The following is a 15,142-nucleotide window of genomic DNA, read 5'->3' as shown; positions in this document are numbered from 1 at the left end:
AATGAAGGCCCGTACTTCTTTTTGTGTCTTGGGCTGTGAAAGATTAGAAATGAGCTATGTATACGACCTTGTGTTAATTGTCTACCCTCCTTGGAAAGTAAGTGTCCAAGGTACACCACTTGCTTTTCACAGAATTGCAACTTTGAAGGGGACACCTTGTGCCCCTTGTCAGCCAGAAAATGTAAAACTGTCAGTGATGCATTTTCGCATTCTGGTTCTGATCGTGCTGTAATTAGGATGTCGTCTACGTACTGTAGTAGAGCAGTGTTGGGAGGCATATAAATACTGTCCAGCTGTCTTTTTAATGCCTGACTGTAAATGCTAGGACTCATTGCAAGAGCGAAACTCCTGCCAATTATTCTGTTTACACTACGAGGGAAAAACTATTCAATTGCAAGCATGCCTTTATCTGAAGTCAATGAAGCTTTCTGGGCTGGCTGTAAGGAAGAGCAACTTGACCCCCTCCTTTTATAAACATTTCTCCCCGGCTCATCAAGTTTTTTTTTTCTCTACACTGCCTTCCCCTTCATAGTGATGTCACCCACAGGGCTGTCAGTTTATATCAACAAATGTCCGCGGAAAAGTTTTGGAGTACGGCCAATAATAACAAGACAGGCACTGCTCGGTGCTCCAAGAGGGAAAAGCCCTCCCTTTACAAAATATCATTCCCCGGGAGCCAGGCCACTTCAAGGTCGAAAAACACATTCTCTGTAATTCAAAACACATCTGTACCCAGGCCAGAGAGCTAACCAACATTCTCTAACTTAACTGAAGCAAATTCAAAACGTGATAAAAAGCAACCTAAAATCAGTAATTAATAGGGACATATTTTATTTCGTAACCTAGACACATGCTAGCATTTTAAAATAATTATATCATAAAATATTGTTACTAGCTGAAAAGGAAAATTAAGGTTTTCATAATTAAATGTGCAAGCTCTTCTATTCTACCTATTAAAAGGGCCAGATTCATCATTTTTCAAAAAGCCATGTTTTTTAATTGAGGTTCAAAAAACCATGTTGTCTAATTGAGTGGATTAACTGTCACACGCTATTCTAAAGGGCAGCTTGCATTGGGAAAAATAATACGGTTGCATTACACTAATTAAAAGCACATTCTATGATGGGTCTGTTTTATATTTCCTTCTCAACCGTGAAAACATTAAAGCACCCTCCGTGCAAACCCTTATCTCAATCCGACTGGTTTATTTACAGCTTACCGACCTCTGAGTCAAACACATTAAATCAAGTGTTCCAAGGCAAACCCACACAAATACACGGACGCATTTGAAATAGAATGTTAAATGAACACTTCTTTACTCTCCATGCAAGACGTTACCATTCAGTCAGCAAACTGACAAAGCACATAGGCAGACCCAGCAACCAATGAAAAAATTTAATCAAACCATCATTCATCTAAAACACTCACTGACTTTTAGTGTCAGCTCACATAACCATGCATGTTAAACAGCATGTTAAAACAAATACTGCCTTCTCAATACAAGATATTAACTCTTTGGCAGCTGAAGTACAATCCTTCCCCAATGACTGCAGTACATGGGAAAGTCATGAACCCATCTCTCCACGTTATCACATAACACGTACACACATCTTCAAAAACGTTTTCTCCAAGCACTTGAAAGAGATCCAGCTCTCTCCTGCCTAACGTAATGATAACATTCTCTGCACAAACCATAACTACATGGCGCTATTCACAATCCATATTCACAAGAAACTCAACAAGTTATAATAATGACACGCTCTTCATAAACCATATTTACAAGGAGCTATTTACAAGGAACTACACAGTAAACTTATATGGCCGATGGGGGAGGAGGGAAATCTGCGTTTACGTAGTCCGGTGCGGGCTCTTCTAGATAGGAGGAAATAAAAGCCTCTGATGCTGTTGGCTTCTTTCTACATACTCTAAAGGGTACAGGTGGTGGCGTTCGCGACCTACTAGGTCTCTCTGAGGTGGTCACTCTAGCTAGTTCTTCTGAGAGGACGGGATAAATACCAGTAACGACGGCATTTCTTTCTCTATCAACCTGTTCTGTTTTGAACCGTTCCCCCTCCTCTCGCAGTTCTTTTTCTTTCGCTTTTTCCGCTGCTTGTTTAGTTCTCTCTACTTTATTAAATTCTTTCTCTGTTCTCCTATGTGACTCTTTGCGCCATAATTCAATGGCATCTTTCTGAGAGGGTCTTGATTTCTTTTTCCATAGCGCTTCCTCTACTCTCATAATGCATTCTGAATCCCATGTTCCTGAGATAGGCCATCTATACTTTTCCTCCAGGTCCTTTGTATAGTCTACCCATAAATCTAAAAACAAGATGGCGTCTAATCCATGCTTATTATACATATAATGACCAGGTGTGTCTCTAGGCGGGATGTTAACTGACTCTTCTAGTATACCTTTTCTGGTCCCTATCTGACGCAATTTTGAAAACAGTGGCATGTTGAAACCAACACAATGGAAATACAATACACAAAAATAGACTGAAACAATCAACAATCATTCACACTAAAACATCATAACATTAAAACAAACATGATCTAAACCAATACAGAGAACTAAACATGTACTTGAAAAACTATATGCACTGGAATACAGTACAACCATACCGGTCTCAAAAATGAGACACGTCTTTACCGTGCCCACGTTTACCATGGACCCGTCTTGACCGTGCTCGTGTGAACGAACCCGTCTTTACCGTTTTCACGAATAACGTGAACCCGTCTTTACCATTTCCACGAATAACGTGGACCCGTCTTTACCGTTTCCACGTTTTACCGTGGATCCGTCTTGACCGTGTTCATATAAAATGAACCCGTCTTGAAACTTTATGCATTCCCCATAGTGGTACTCACCGGGAAGCAAAACTTGAAACTTGAAGGCCTCGGAAACTTGATACTGCGCATGCGCCTCGGAACAGGTGGGCCTCTGGAAACCTCGGACCTTGCTCTCTCACAAGTCGGGCTCTGGTTGAGACGATCCGCAATCCTCACCGCCTCGTATGGATGCCTGGTCACAGTCCGTCCTCCTCCTGGGCCTGAGGGAGTAGCGGGAAATCCCGATGGCGTGTACACTTTAAAGTCCGTCACGGCTGTAGAAGGGGGCAAAGCTGGACCTACAACTCCGGCGCGTGGGGAAAGGGATATGTCCCTGTAAGGGCGCCAAAATAATGTGGTAAATAAAATATTACCCTGGCATAATTTCTAGGCATTAACAATTAGCATGTATCAAATGAGAGGCAGAGAGTCCGTGGTGTCCAAGTTAAAAGGGCTTTATTCCAATAACTCGAGTTAAGGGAGAATCTGTTCCATCACCACTGAGGTTCAGGAAGGGTCTTCTAACATTATTTACAGAGAACAACACATATATACATTTTTCCTTGTACATAGGGAGGAGCGCCCCAGGCAGAGCATGAAAGAAAGAGATAAGAGCATGTGGGCGTGCATGAGGGTGTACACTTGATGAGTCACAGGTGGGTGATAGGTGGGTGGCTACATAGAGGAGGAGTTACATGGCAGGCTGGAACTTTGCCCTACTTGTGCACGCAATTTGAGCATGACGTGCAATTGACGTGTAACTGGGAGGAGAGCTGACTTTCAGTCTAGTAGAGAGATCTTTAGTGTCAAGGCGACCAGCACGTCTGGTACTAACTGATATCTTAAGTCAGGGGATGTATTATCTGAAGCAAAGGTTGCTCATCACTAAGAATCAGAAAAAGCATATATTTCTTCGATCATTGTGAGCTTTCTATGGGTGCAAGCACTGTGATTTACTTCAATGGAGACAGAGAGGCTTGGCCCTATCTTCCGCGGACGGGTTCTGTTTACCTTCCTCACTGGGCAGGAATGTGACTCTGTACAGCAAGCAGATAACTATTTTGCAAAACACTGTCTTGGCACCCTTTGCTGGGCTTCTTTCAGCTGAGCCAGAAATATGCGAGGTCAGAGATACGTAACTGTAGCTCTCAGAGTGTCTGGAGTCATGAAAACCCTAATTCAGAAAGTGGCTCAGACTGAACCACAAAAAGGGTTTGTCGTGATTTATTTAAAAGTGCACAATGCAAATACATGGGCCTTCATGTTAGCTTAATATTTCTTACATGGGAGACTTGATGACTGGCATCCTAATGCAGGACGTAAATGCAGAGGCCTTGTGATTCAGGCCACTGAGAGAAATATGCATGGGTGACATGCACATATATGTAACATAGGGTACACGTAAGGGGCATCTTGGTCAGGCAAAATTTCATTTTCCACAACGCGGCCAGCTCCTGTCCCCTCTCCTGGAAAGCAGACTCGCTCACGGTTAACGCCACGAGCCCTAAAAAAATCACAACCCTGTTACTCTGAATAAATTAATAATAAAAACTAGTACAGAAAACAAATGTGTCTGTTTAGAAGAGGAGCTGGAAATCCACTTGTTACAAAGAAACACAAATATTAACAAATTAAAAAATATACACAAACTCCGTAGGCATGTTCAACTCTGCATAAAAATGGAAAACACATTGCAACAAGACAACAATGGAAACAAAGAAGGGCCACAAACATATGAAACGGATATCTTCAAAAACAATACACAACTGCAAAACAATCATACTCTCAGTGCACAAATAGTACAAAACACAGTAACAACATATAACAAACAAACATAAGCAAAGCCAATAGGTCTCACCTTCTGAACCTATTGGCGATGCCAATGATTTTTAATCTTGGTGTACATCATGTCCTATTGCTGTGTAGCATGGCTAAAGAAAACAAACAAAAAAGGATGCACTGATGCTGCAGCCTTGTAATTTGTAGAAACAACAAGCCTACCCGTCCCACTCGGGGTGACAAATGCAGAAACAACAATTGATGGACGGAATGTTTCACAATGGCAAAACATTCATCCCCAGTCACAGATCTGGGTTTAATCCATCGTTATTTTGCTCACCACACCACCCCAGTTCAGACATGGCCATATGCAAATCAGTCTTGACCCTGTGCCTCATGTGAACAGTCCAGCCCGAACTGCCAAGCCATGTCTTCTCTGGACCGGAATCAAGCATCCTAGGACCGGTTTCTGGCTTTCAGCCTTCATCAGCCAGGATAGCTTGATTCCAGTGGCATGGAGAGCACGGGACCTCCGTCTGAGCATACCCGTCCCACTCGGGCTGACAAATGCAGAAAAAACAATTGATGGACGGAATGATGCACAATGGCAGAGCATTCACCCCCAGTCACAGATCTGGGTTTAATCCATCGTCATTTTGCTCACCACAATACCCCAGTTCAGACATGGCCACATGCAAATCAGTCTTGACCCTTTGCCTCATGGGAACAGTCCAGCCCAAACTGCCAACTTGTAATTTGTAGGCGCGTGCAAGCAAATGAGAGTGAAAGTATAGCCAACCAATGCTCACCGTAGGCTGATAATAGGTTGTTCGCCAACAGACAGCTTGTGCTGTCTAATAGGCGAGACCTAAAAAAGTCTCACAAGCAAACATTCTCCACAGAGTAACAGATATATAAATGCTGAGCATTGTTGATATTACTACAGAATTCAAGCTGCTAATAAAAGGAAAACGTGATCACTAAGAACAAAGTTCACAAAACTTGGGTTGTTATTGCTTCACCTACTTCTGAAGTTCCAAATCATGGTAAAAATAGAGAACCAGGCCCTCAGATATCAAATAGAACATGTGCCATCATGTTAATATAATATGAACATAACAATAATAGAAACAGACATAGAAACAAACTTTCTTCTTTTTATTTACACAGAAAAAAAGTGACATGAGTTGTGTCTAAAGAGCTACACAGACAAGAAAGAAACAATTCTAGAGGTCCTGATCATGTTAGCTAAGGGTTCTATATATAAGTTAAAAAGTGAGGGGGGAGGGGCACCCTTGTCTGGAGCCTCTTTTAATTTGAAACCCTTTTGATACACAACCATTGATAAGTATTTTTCCGATGGGAGCCGAATATATAGTCACAATTATCCTATAAAAATTCTGGCCTAAATTATTATATTGAAAAACTTTTTGCAAGTATGCCCAATTTACGCAGTCAAAAGTTTTGGCCGCATCGAAGGTGAAGATCGCTAAAGGGACCTTTTCCTGAACTGCGATATCAATGGCTTCAATCAATTGATGAGTAAGGTTGTGTAACTGTCTCCCCCTTATAAAACCCTTCTGGTCTTCATGAATCTGTTTGGCAGAAAGGGCACCAAGACTTTTTGCTAACATCTGTGTAAATATTTCATAGTCTGTGTTGAGAAGCGGTATGGGCCTATATGACTCACAATTTAAGGGGCCTTTACACGGTTTTCAAATCAGACTAATGGTAGCTTCATTCTAAGATTTTGGAATCTGGGAACCATCTAGGTAGATAGTATTAAAAAGATCCACTAGTTTAGGGGCCAGAAGTTCTTTTAGAGCTCATTTGGGACTGCATCAGGGCCCGCAGCCTTTCCTCTTTTCAAGCTATTAATTACCTCTAGGACCTCCTTCAAGGTAAAAGCTGAATTTAATGCCTCACAGGAGTCAGCATCAATCTTTGAGAGTTGTACATTTTTTAAGAATGAGTCCCTAGCTATTGGTGAAGGTGAGAGATCCTCCTCATACAATGACTGGAAGAAATCTACAAAGGCTTCTTCGATATCCGCTCTATCTTCAACTTCTTCTCTTCCATTACCCAAATAGATAGCTGTGATTTTATTTCTGTTAGACTCAGTTTTGAGCTTCCAAGCTAAATGTTTTCCACTATTTTCGCTGAATTCATAATTTGCTAAAGAACTGGCTTTCCACCTCTTCCTTATCCTTTCCTCCAGATATAATGCCAACTCCTGTTTTTTTTAATATTTCATCCTCCAGATTATTTTGTTCTTCCTCCGTGAATCCAGCTTCTAAGCTCCCTTGTTTTTCTAGTATTCCAGCCTCTAGCTGCGTTATTTTAATTCTTATCTCTTTATTTTTACATGCAGCTATACCGATTAATACTCCTCTAAGAACAGCCTTTTAAGCGTCCCATATTATCATATTAGTAACTTCTCCCCCACTATTTTCTAAAAAATAATTTACTGTTGTTACTCTTAATTTATTAATAACTTGTTGATCAGGAGAGTACGATCCACTGTCCATCTGTTCTCTCCCTGCACCTGCTTAAAATCTATATCTTGTTGAACTAGTGAGTGATCTGAAAGATGGGCAGGCTTATGAAGAACTTTTTTAACGCTATTACTTAGAAGTTTATCAGTCAGGAAAAAATCGATTCTTGAGGCATGACCATATTTATGGTTCCTATAAGTACATTTATTAAGCTGGTCTCCTCAAAGCTTCCAAATATCAATTAGGCACAAGTCATCTTTAAGTCTATTCAGACACTCTCACATTTTAGGGAGATTTAAGGCTCTACCAGGCGGGTGTCTATCTTTTTTGGGGTCTAAAAGGATATTCTAGTCCCCGCCTAGCATAATTGGAGTGGAGAGTTTTATAAGTTGCTTGTAGAGAGATTGGAGAGATGCGGGTCATCTATGTTAGGTCCATAATATCCTACCAAGGAGAGGGAAATATCTTGTGCTTTAATGTTAGCTATGGCCCATCTTCCTCTTGAATCTGCAACTTCCCCTATTAATGTCAGATTAGGTGATTTTTTAATAATAATTGATACACCCTTGATGTTACAAGATTGATTTGTACAAACACTCTCTCCAACCCATTTCTCATACTTTATAACTTCAAGCCACTCTTTCTTAAGAAGATGGGTTTCTTGCAATATAATGATATCACTTTTCAATAACTTAAAGTATTCAAACATCTTTCTTCACCTTTCCTTAATTCTTAGGCCATTCACGTTCCATGTCACAATTTTTAACCCGCCCATTAAAATTAAGTTATTTTTTCCTGTTAATTTATATGTATATGTAATTTGACCTTGTTTGCTATTAGTTTTACATATCGGACAAATATATATTTTTTTATTTTTTCCCAAATGCTCCCCACCCAAAAGAATTTTTAATGTGCACAAAAAAGAAGATAAAATCTTAACCTTACTCCCACCCTGGAGAACCCTCCCTGTAATCATTGGGCGATCCAAGTTGCCCTATTTGAGGACCACAAATGCAAGAGTTTAATTTAAAAATCTAGGCTCCCAGTATTACTTCTTACTAGTTGTTTTCATATGTTCTACGAACATTTCAACTTCTTTCGGGTCTCTGATGTTATGAGTCTTATTATTCCACATTATTCGTAGAAGGGCTGGATATTTAATTTGGACGGTAGCCCCTTCAGCCCTCAGCTCTTGCATGTATTTTCCTAGGGCCCATTGTCTGTCAGCTGTTGCCTTTGAGATGTCAGAACGAATTATATCCATTTTAATGGCTGGAATCTAAAAGTGGCACTATACGCTGACGATTTAATGATTTACACGAGTAATCTAAATGAGTCTTTTAATTGCATAACATATTTATTAACAGAATTTGGGAACATCTTGCGTTATCAAATTAATCGCCAAAAAACAGAGGTTATGCATTGGAATATGCTTAGGCCACTGATAGAATCTAAGACTAGAATCAAATATCTTGGAATCCATTTCTTAAAAACATATTGATGAAATTGCCTAAGTAAATTTAGAGTTAAAGATCAAAGAGATGAGGAACCTATTAAAATCATGGAGCTGTTTATCTCTGTCTTTCATGGGGAGATCTAACGTGATAAAAATTGCCCTCCTACTGAAGTTTACCATTGTTTTTAACGCAATTCCTTTGGAATTGAACTCACTTTGCATAAAAAAGATCCAGAGCGAAATCAAGACCTTTATTGGGCCTCCAAAGGTGCTAAGATAGCATGGAATACGCTTCACCAGAAGAAAAATCGAGGAGGAATAGCTAGCCCAGATCTTATGATGTATTACAAAGCCTTCCACTTCAAAAATGTAAGACCTCTTTTTCGAAGTCATGGGACCTATCTTGCCTATTGGAAAGCAATTATTAATCATGACCACTGCCTCTACAAATTTGGCCACCAAAAGTACTTTTAAAAAATCAGGCTGAAGGTACCAAGAACAGCGTTCAAACTATGGTCAGAGATAAGGAAGATATGGCACTTCAGTATTATAGTCGGCAAGCACCGATTTGGAACTCTCCCGGAACTCCAGAGTGCATGAAAGATTCATTAGCAGCTCCTTTCAAAAGAGCAGGAATCAGCCAAGTGGGGAGACGTCCTGGAAAATGGTAAATTAATATCATGGGACGATCTAGCAAAAAGAACCAATAATGAAATATTTAGGTTTAAATACTAACAGCTGGCCAGTTAGGCAAGAGATCAAGTGATAACATCAGACCACATTGGGAATCTAGAGCAAGAAATACATAAAGATCCAGTGCGTAAAGAAGTATCAAAGTGGTACTGGTACCTTGTGGAGAAGAATGAATTCAATTTTGAAACCCCAGATCTTATATGGAGGAAGTTTTTTCCGGCTCAAGACTTGCAGCAACTCTGGCAAGTATCCTGCACTTTTTTATGGCACATTATAATTTCTGCACCCCTTAGGAAAAATCATTTGTTTACTTTGTACAGATCCTATTAGACCCCTGAAAAACTCTCAAAAATGAATAACCAGGAGATGAAAAAATGTTCTAAATGTGGTGAGAGGAAAGCAAATAATATCCACATGTTTTATACATGTTCCCACCTTGGTGCATTTTGGAACGAAGTTGGTAAGGTCATTGATAAGACTTTAATTATCAGCATCAAGGTAAGCACCTTTAATATTATCTTTGATATTATGGATATCGATGATTCTAAAATAATTTTAACTAAAAATCAAAAATATCTTTTATTTACATTCATGTTGCCTGCCAGACGTGAGGTGTGTATAAATTGGATTCTTCCTTCTCCTCCAGTAGTAGAGAACTGGGTTTGGGCAGTAGATAAGTTCAGGAATTTGGATAAGTCCAGAGGCGAGAGAAAACACACAAAACACTGGAAACTTTGGGATAACAGTTATCAGGTAGGGTAGGAAGGGACGTCCTATGATTTAAATTATGCGATAAACTAATCTTGGGTCCCTTTGTGCTGGCACAATGAAAAATAAACTCAAAGAAAGTGTTGTTTTTTGAGATATGGTCTCCACCTCATCTCCAAGGGACTTCAAAGTATGAGGTGACCATGTTGCTATAAAAACTAAGACCGCAGAAATGAGGACAAAATGAAAAAAAAAGAAAGAAACAATTCATAATAGATTAATATCTATACAAGAATGAACAAAACTTTGAGAAGAAAACAATTTGAAAATGCCTAAGAGTACTGCCTGCAACAGTACAAAGGGTGAGCAACAAATGCATTATGAAATGTAAGAACAAGCATTGGAAATGCAATAGGTCTCGCATTTGTTGAAGTTTGAGCTTTTGGCTTTGCTAATGGTATAGTATTTTAGCCATACGTTATTGAGTGTATGTATGTGATGTGAGTGTAATTATGTGGGTTGAATTGTAATTGTTAGCTGTGGGGCAGTATGAAGCATAGAGTTAGGCAGGGCCGGACTGGCTGTTGTGGGCACCGGGCAGTCCCCCGGTGAGCCGCAAGGGTGGGGGCCGGTTTTGGGCCCCTGGGGGCCGTTTTTGTTACAGGACCGTTTTTGCAACATAGCTGCAAAATCGGCCCTGTAACAAAAACGTCCGAAAACCGGCTCCGGCAAAGAGCTTGGTCGCACCCCCAATGCCCCTCCCCCTCTGTGGTGGGGGACGGACGGCCGAGCACTTTGCCAGGGCCGGTTTTCATTCCCAGTCCGGCCCTGAAGTTAGGTTGCGAAGAGCACTGTGATGAATTGGGAAGGAGAGTGAGATTTAGAAGAACAGCATGAGGGAGAAGGAAGGGAAGTGAGGAGGAGAGTAGCATGAGGCAGGATAAAGGCAAGTGAGGAGAGCTGTATGAGGGAGAAGGAAGAGAGTGAGTAGGATAGCAGCCTGAGGTAGAAGGAAGGAGAGTGAGGATAGCAGCATGAGTCAGAAGGATGGAGAGAGGAGAAGAGTAGCATGAGGGAAATGAAAAGTGAGTGAGGAGCAGAAGAGTAGCGTGAGGCACAAGGAAGGAGAGAGGTGGAGAAGAGCAGTGTGAGGTTGATGGAAGGAGAGTAAAAGGGAAGAGCAGAGTGATACAGAAGGATGGAGAGTGACAAGGAGAAAAGCAGTGTGAGGCACAAGGGCGGAGAGTGAGGAGCTGAAGCGTAGTGTGAGGCACAAGGGTGATGAGTGAGGAGAAGAGCAGCATGAGGCATAAGGATGGAGAGTGAGGAGGAGAAGAGCAGCGTGAGTTACTAAAAAGCAGAGAGAGATTAGCATAAGGCACAAGGAAGTTGGTAGTGGGACTGGTGGTGGTATATTGTTTTGGTGATCCTGGTGGTGTTGGTGCAATGCAATGCAATAAGTCCAGCATTTGCTAGATTTTGACCAATTGGCATTGTAAATGATGTAAATGACAATGCCATTTATTTATGTGTTTAAAAAACACCTGCAATAATAAAAGGCATTGTCATTTACAATACCAATAGGTCAACGCGAGACCAATTGCATTGCAAATGCTTGTTTGCTACGACACTGCCTGTCCCTTCAATATGTTCTAGTTACGTGATTTGCTGCTGCCAATCATAAAACCAACTAAACAAATTGTTTTTTTGCTCAAAATGATTTCTTTTGCCAAGAAGAACACGTTTTGCAGAACTCGTTTGTTCCTGTGTTTAGCCATAGGAATGTGGCCCTCGCAACCCTGTACTGGAAGTGTCCGTTTTAACAATGGCCCTGAAAAACAAAAATGAAAACTGCAATCTGAGTCAGTGGGCCTGATTCAAGGGAGAATGGGGGGAACGAAAAAACAAAAATACTCGGCTATTGGGGCAACGCTGGCTGTGCATATGCACACAGGTACTTACCAATAGGACACACATGACGCTGCTTGCATGAAGGGTGGTCATCTCAGATTGCATTGCAAGTGGTGGCGCCAGAGCCGTGGCTTCCACTGGTGCAGCAGGAGCAGTGGCACTGGGGCCACTGAACACTGATCATTGCTGTACAGCACACTTCATACAGAGGCCATGGGGTCCACGCCACACAGGCAACGCCACGGGTAATATAATGTGACCGTTTACATGTTAAAATTAAGAAACAGCAGGCTTGACAATGACCAGTATCACCCAAGTCACACTGGACTTCAGTAGCCTTTCTGTTTTCCACATTTAAATTATAAAACCCGCAAAATGCTTCACACGCACAGACAAGCATGTGTGACCATCGATACATCATCTACTGAACACCTTATGTTTTTTCCATGTAATTTGCTAACATTCCTTTCTTGTGGACAACTGAAGTACAGTATCTGGATGAACACAACCTGATAACTGAGTGCAGGGGTTACACGAGCCTTAACTCATTACAGACTGAACAGAGGTGCCTGCAGATTGAGGTCCAGGAGAAACTTACACCCACAAAAAAATGAACAATTGATCGACGGCAACACCTTCAACTCCCTTACCTGCCCAAACAGCCACCCCACCAGGGCACCAAACGCACAGAAACACGAGCAACATGTAAATTATTAAATATATCCCGTCAGACACAAACTAAACACACATTTGCCATGCAATTGCAGCACTCGCGCTTTAACTGTAAACATCTTAAGTTAAAGAGCGGGTGCCCTGATTGGTTCAAAAGTAAAGAAATAGAAAACAACATTTTTTTCTATTTCTTTACATTTGAAGCAATCAGTGCACCCGTGCTTTAGCCTGAGATGTTTACATCCAAAGCGCGAGTGCCACGATTGAAAGCAAAGTAAATAAAGAGAGAAAACAGCAAACACATGTTTTTTTTCCTCTTTACTTACTTTGGTTTTAAGCGCAGCACTCGCTCTTTGTGCGAATGAAAAAATAAGTGCTCACCAAGTAATCAGAAGACACTGTGTCACGCCGTGGAGTAAAAGATCCAGTCCGGGTGGGCAGGGTGAAAAGGAGACAGGGCGGTAACAAGGAGGGACTAAAAAACCTCACTCGCAATGAAAAGCCAGCATTTACCATAAACAATGACACAAGCCAATGGCAAGCCAATGGAAATACGAGGAGGAGACTACACTCCAGTTCCGAATGTTATCAATTACAAGAGGCCTCGCAGAGCGAGCAGCACATGCGCCCTGCAAGGCCAGGCGAGACCTAAAAAGGAACTAACACAAGTATATATCAAAATACTGCCAACTTTGCAAAATACCTGCAACGCATGAAAAATCCAAGCATGCAACTGCTAGCAGCAGAAAAAAGTAAAGACACTACAACCAGTTTTCCAAGCCACTTCACTACAACTCTGCTTCTCCTGGTGCCAAGATTGAAAATTAAAAAGTAACTGAAATGTAGTCATTCTTACTTTATAAACATAAATATTATGCAAATAAAATTCGAATGTTTGGAACTTTTAGAAATACAGAATCCTTGAAAACAGCAATCATTTGCAAAACAGGAGGTATCTTCACAGCCCCCACCATGTACTCGACCAGGTAACAAAAAAAGTAAAAAATCAAGCTTTTAAACTAATATATGCCTAACTACAAAAAGCCCATACAGAAATGAGATAGTCAGTAATCACAAGTAATGCATAATTGGTATTAAATATAATACCATGAAAACAGTGGCAGCTGGCATGTCCCGATGGGGGTAGGCACATAAAAAAAATAAAAGGCACTTACCTTTTCTACAAGCATGACGTCATCCTAGAGCATTCTCTCTTTGAGGCAGGCAGGCTGCCGACTCCCAAGCTAATCCTGGCACTGCTCTCATGGCGCATGAGACCAGCGCTATGTTTGGTGGGAGTGGCCTCTAGTAGTGCTCACAAGAGCACTGGAGGCCTTTGCTTTCTCTAACCCAGTTACCTTAACAGTTGGGTTACAGAGGTTTAAAATGCGCATGCCTGGCTGGCCGTTGCAAGGGACATGCATATTTTAAACTCAAGAGCACAAAGCTCACTGCTGACACTTAGCAGCAATGGCCCGCCCCCTCCTGTGTCGGCTGATGAAAAATAAAATGGCAATAAATAGACTTTATTATTGTTTTTCTTATCATCTCTGACCTGGGGCTTTTGTTTGTGGGACGACGCACCTCCGCTCAAATGGAAGAGCCGCCCCTGCATGAAAATGATAAAAAAAGAATAGATCTGAGGAAACCAAAAAGATGGGTGGAATACTTGAATGAATCTCAGCCATTTATAATTACTCTGGCAGCATTACGGGTCATTTGTTTTAGCTTACTATGCCACTCTACATACACAGAGACGAGCCATGTGCAAAAATGTTGGTCCTACGCTAATAAAAACCTTCCAGCATAAGCTGCTAGACCAGGTCCCCTCCAGATTGGAACACAAGAAACCCCTGGTCCGTTTCAGACTATTTAGGTCTTATCTGTGAGGGATAGCTTGATTCCTATGGCACAATAACCAAAGGACTCTTCTGTAGACATACCCGTCACACTTAGAGCCACACACTAGGGCAAACAAAAAGGTCAAGGAATGAATGGAATTGTTCAATTAATTTCAGCCAGTGCTAATTACTTGTGCAAAAAGACCAATTGATGGACAGAATGCTGAACAATGTCATACACTCACCCCCAGTACAGAGATCTGGGCCTAAATCTATAATATTGTGGCTCACCATGCCACCCGAGTTTGGACCCAGCCATATGCAAATCCGTCTTAACCCAGCTACCCATGGGAACAGTCCTGCCTGAACTGCCAGAGGTAAATACTTGGGCAGCCTTCCATTTCACCACAGAAATCTAACACCAGAAATGCTTGGACGTTTCATCCATTTCAAGTAAGCAGTTTGGCAAAATACATAAAGAATAGGACGACATACAAAACAGAAGGAAGATCATAGATTTATGTTTTAATTAAAACAAATGTGCTCATTGGCTTCCGCTGAGTAATACCTTTCTACCATTTACATACATCAAAAACAGTAAAATTCTACTACCAAATTCCAAACATCTAAAATAAGTCAGTCACAGAATTGAGCTGTAAATATAACATAAAACATAGCAACATCACATGAATAATTGTTTTACCAATCATCTCAAACAGAGCACAGAATTCCAAACAGAAAAGATCCCAAAGACAATT

Source organism: Lissotriton helveticus, chromosome 4_2 (assembly GCF_964261635.1).
Source record: "Lissotriton helveticus chromosome 4_2, aLisHel1.1, whole genome shotgun sequence".
Taxonomy (NCBI): domain Eukaryota; kingdom Metazoa; phylum Chordata; class Amphibia; order Caudata; family Salamandridae; genus Lissotriton; species Lissotriton helveticus.
This window is presented reverse-complemented; position numbering follows the sequence as displayed.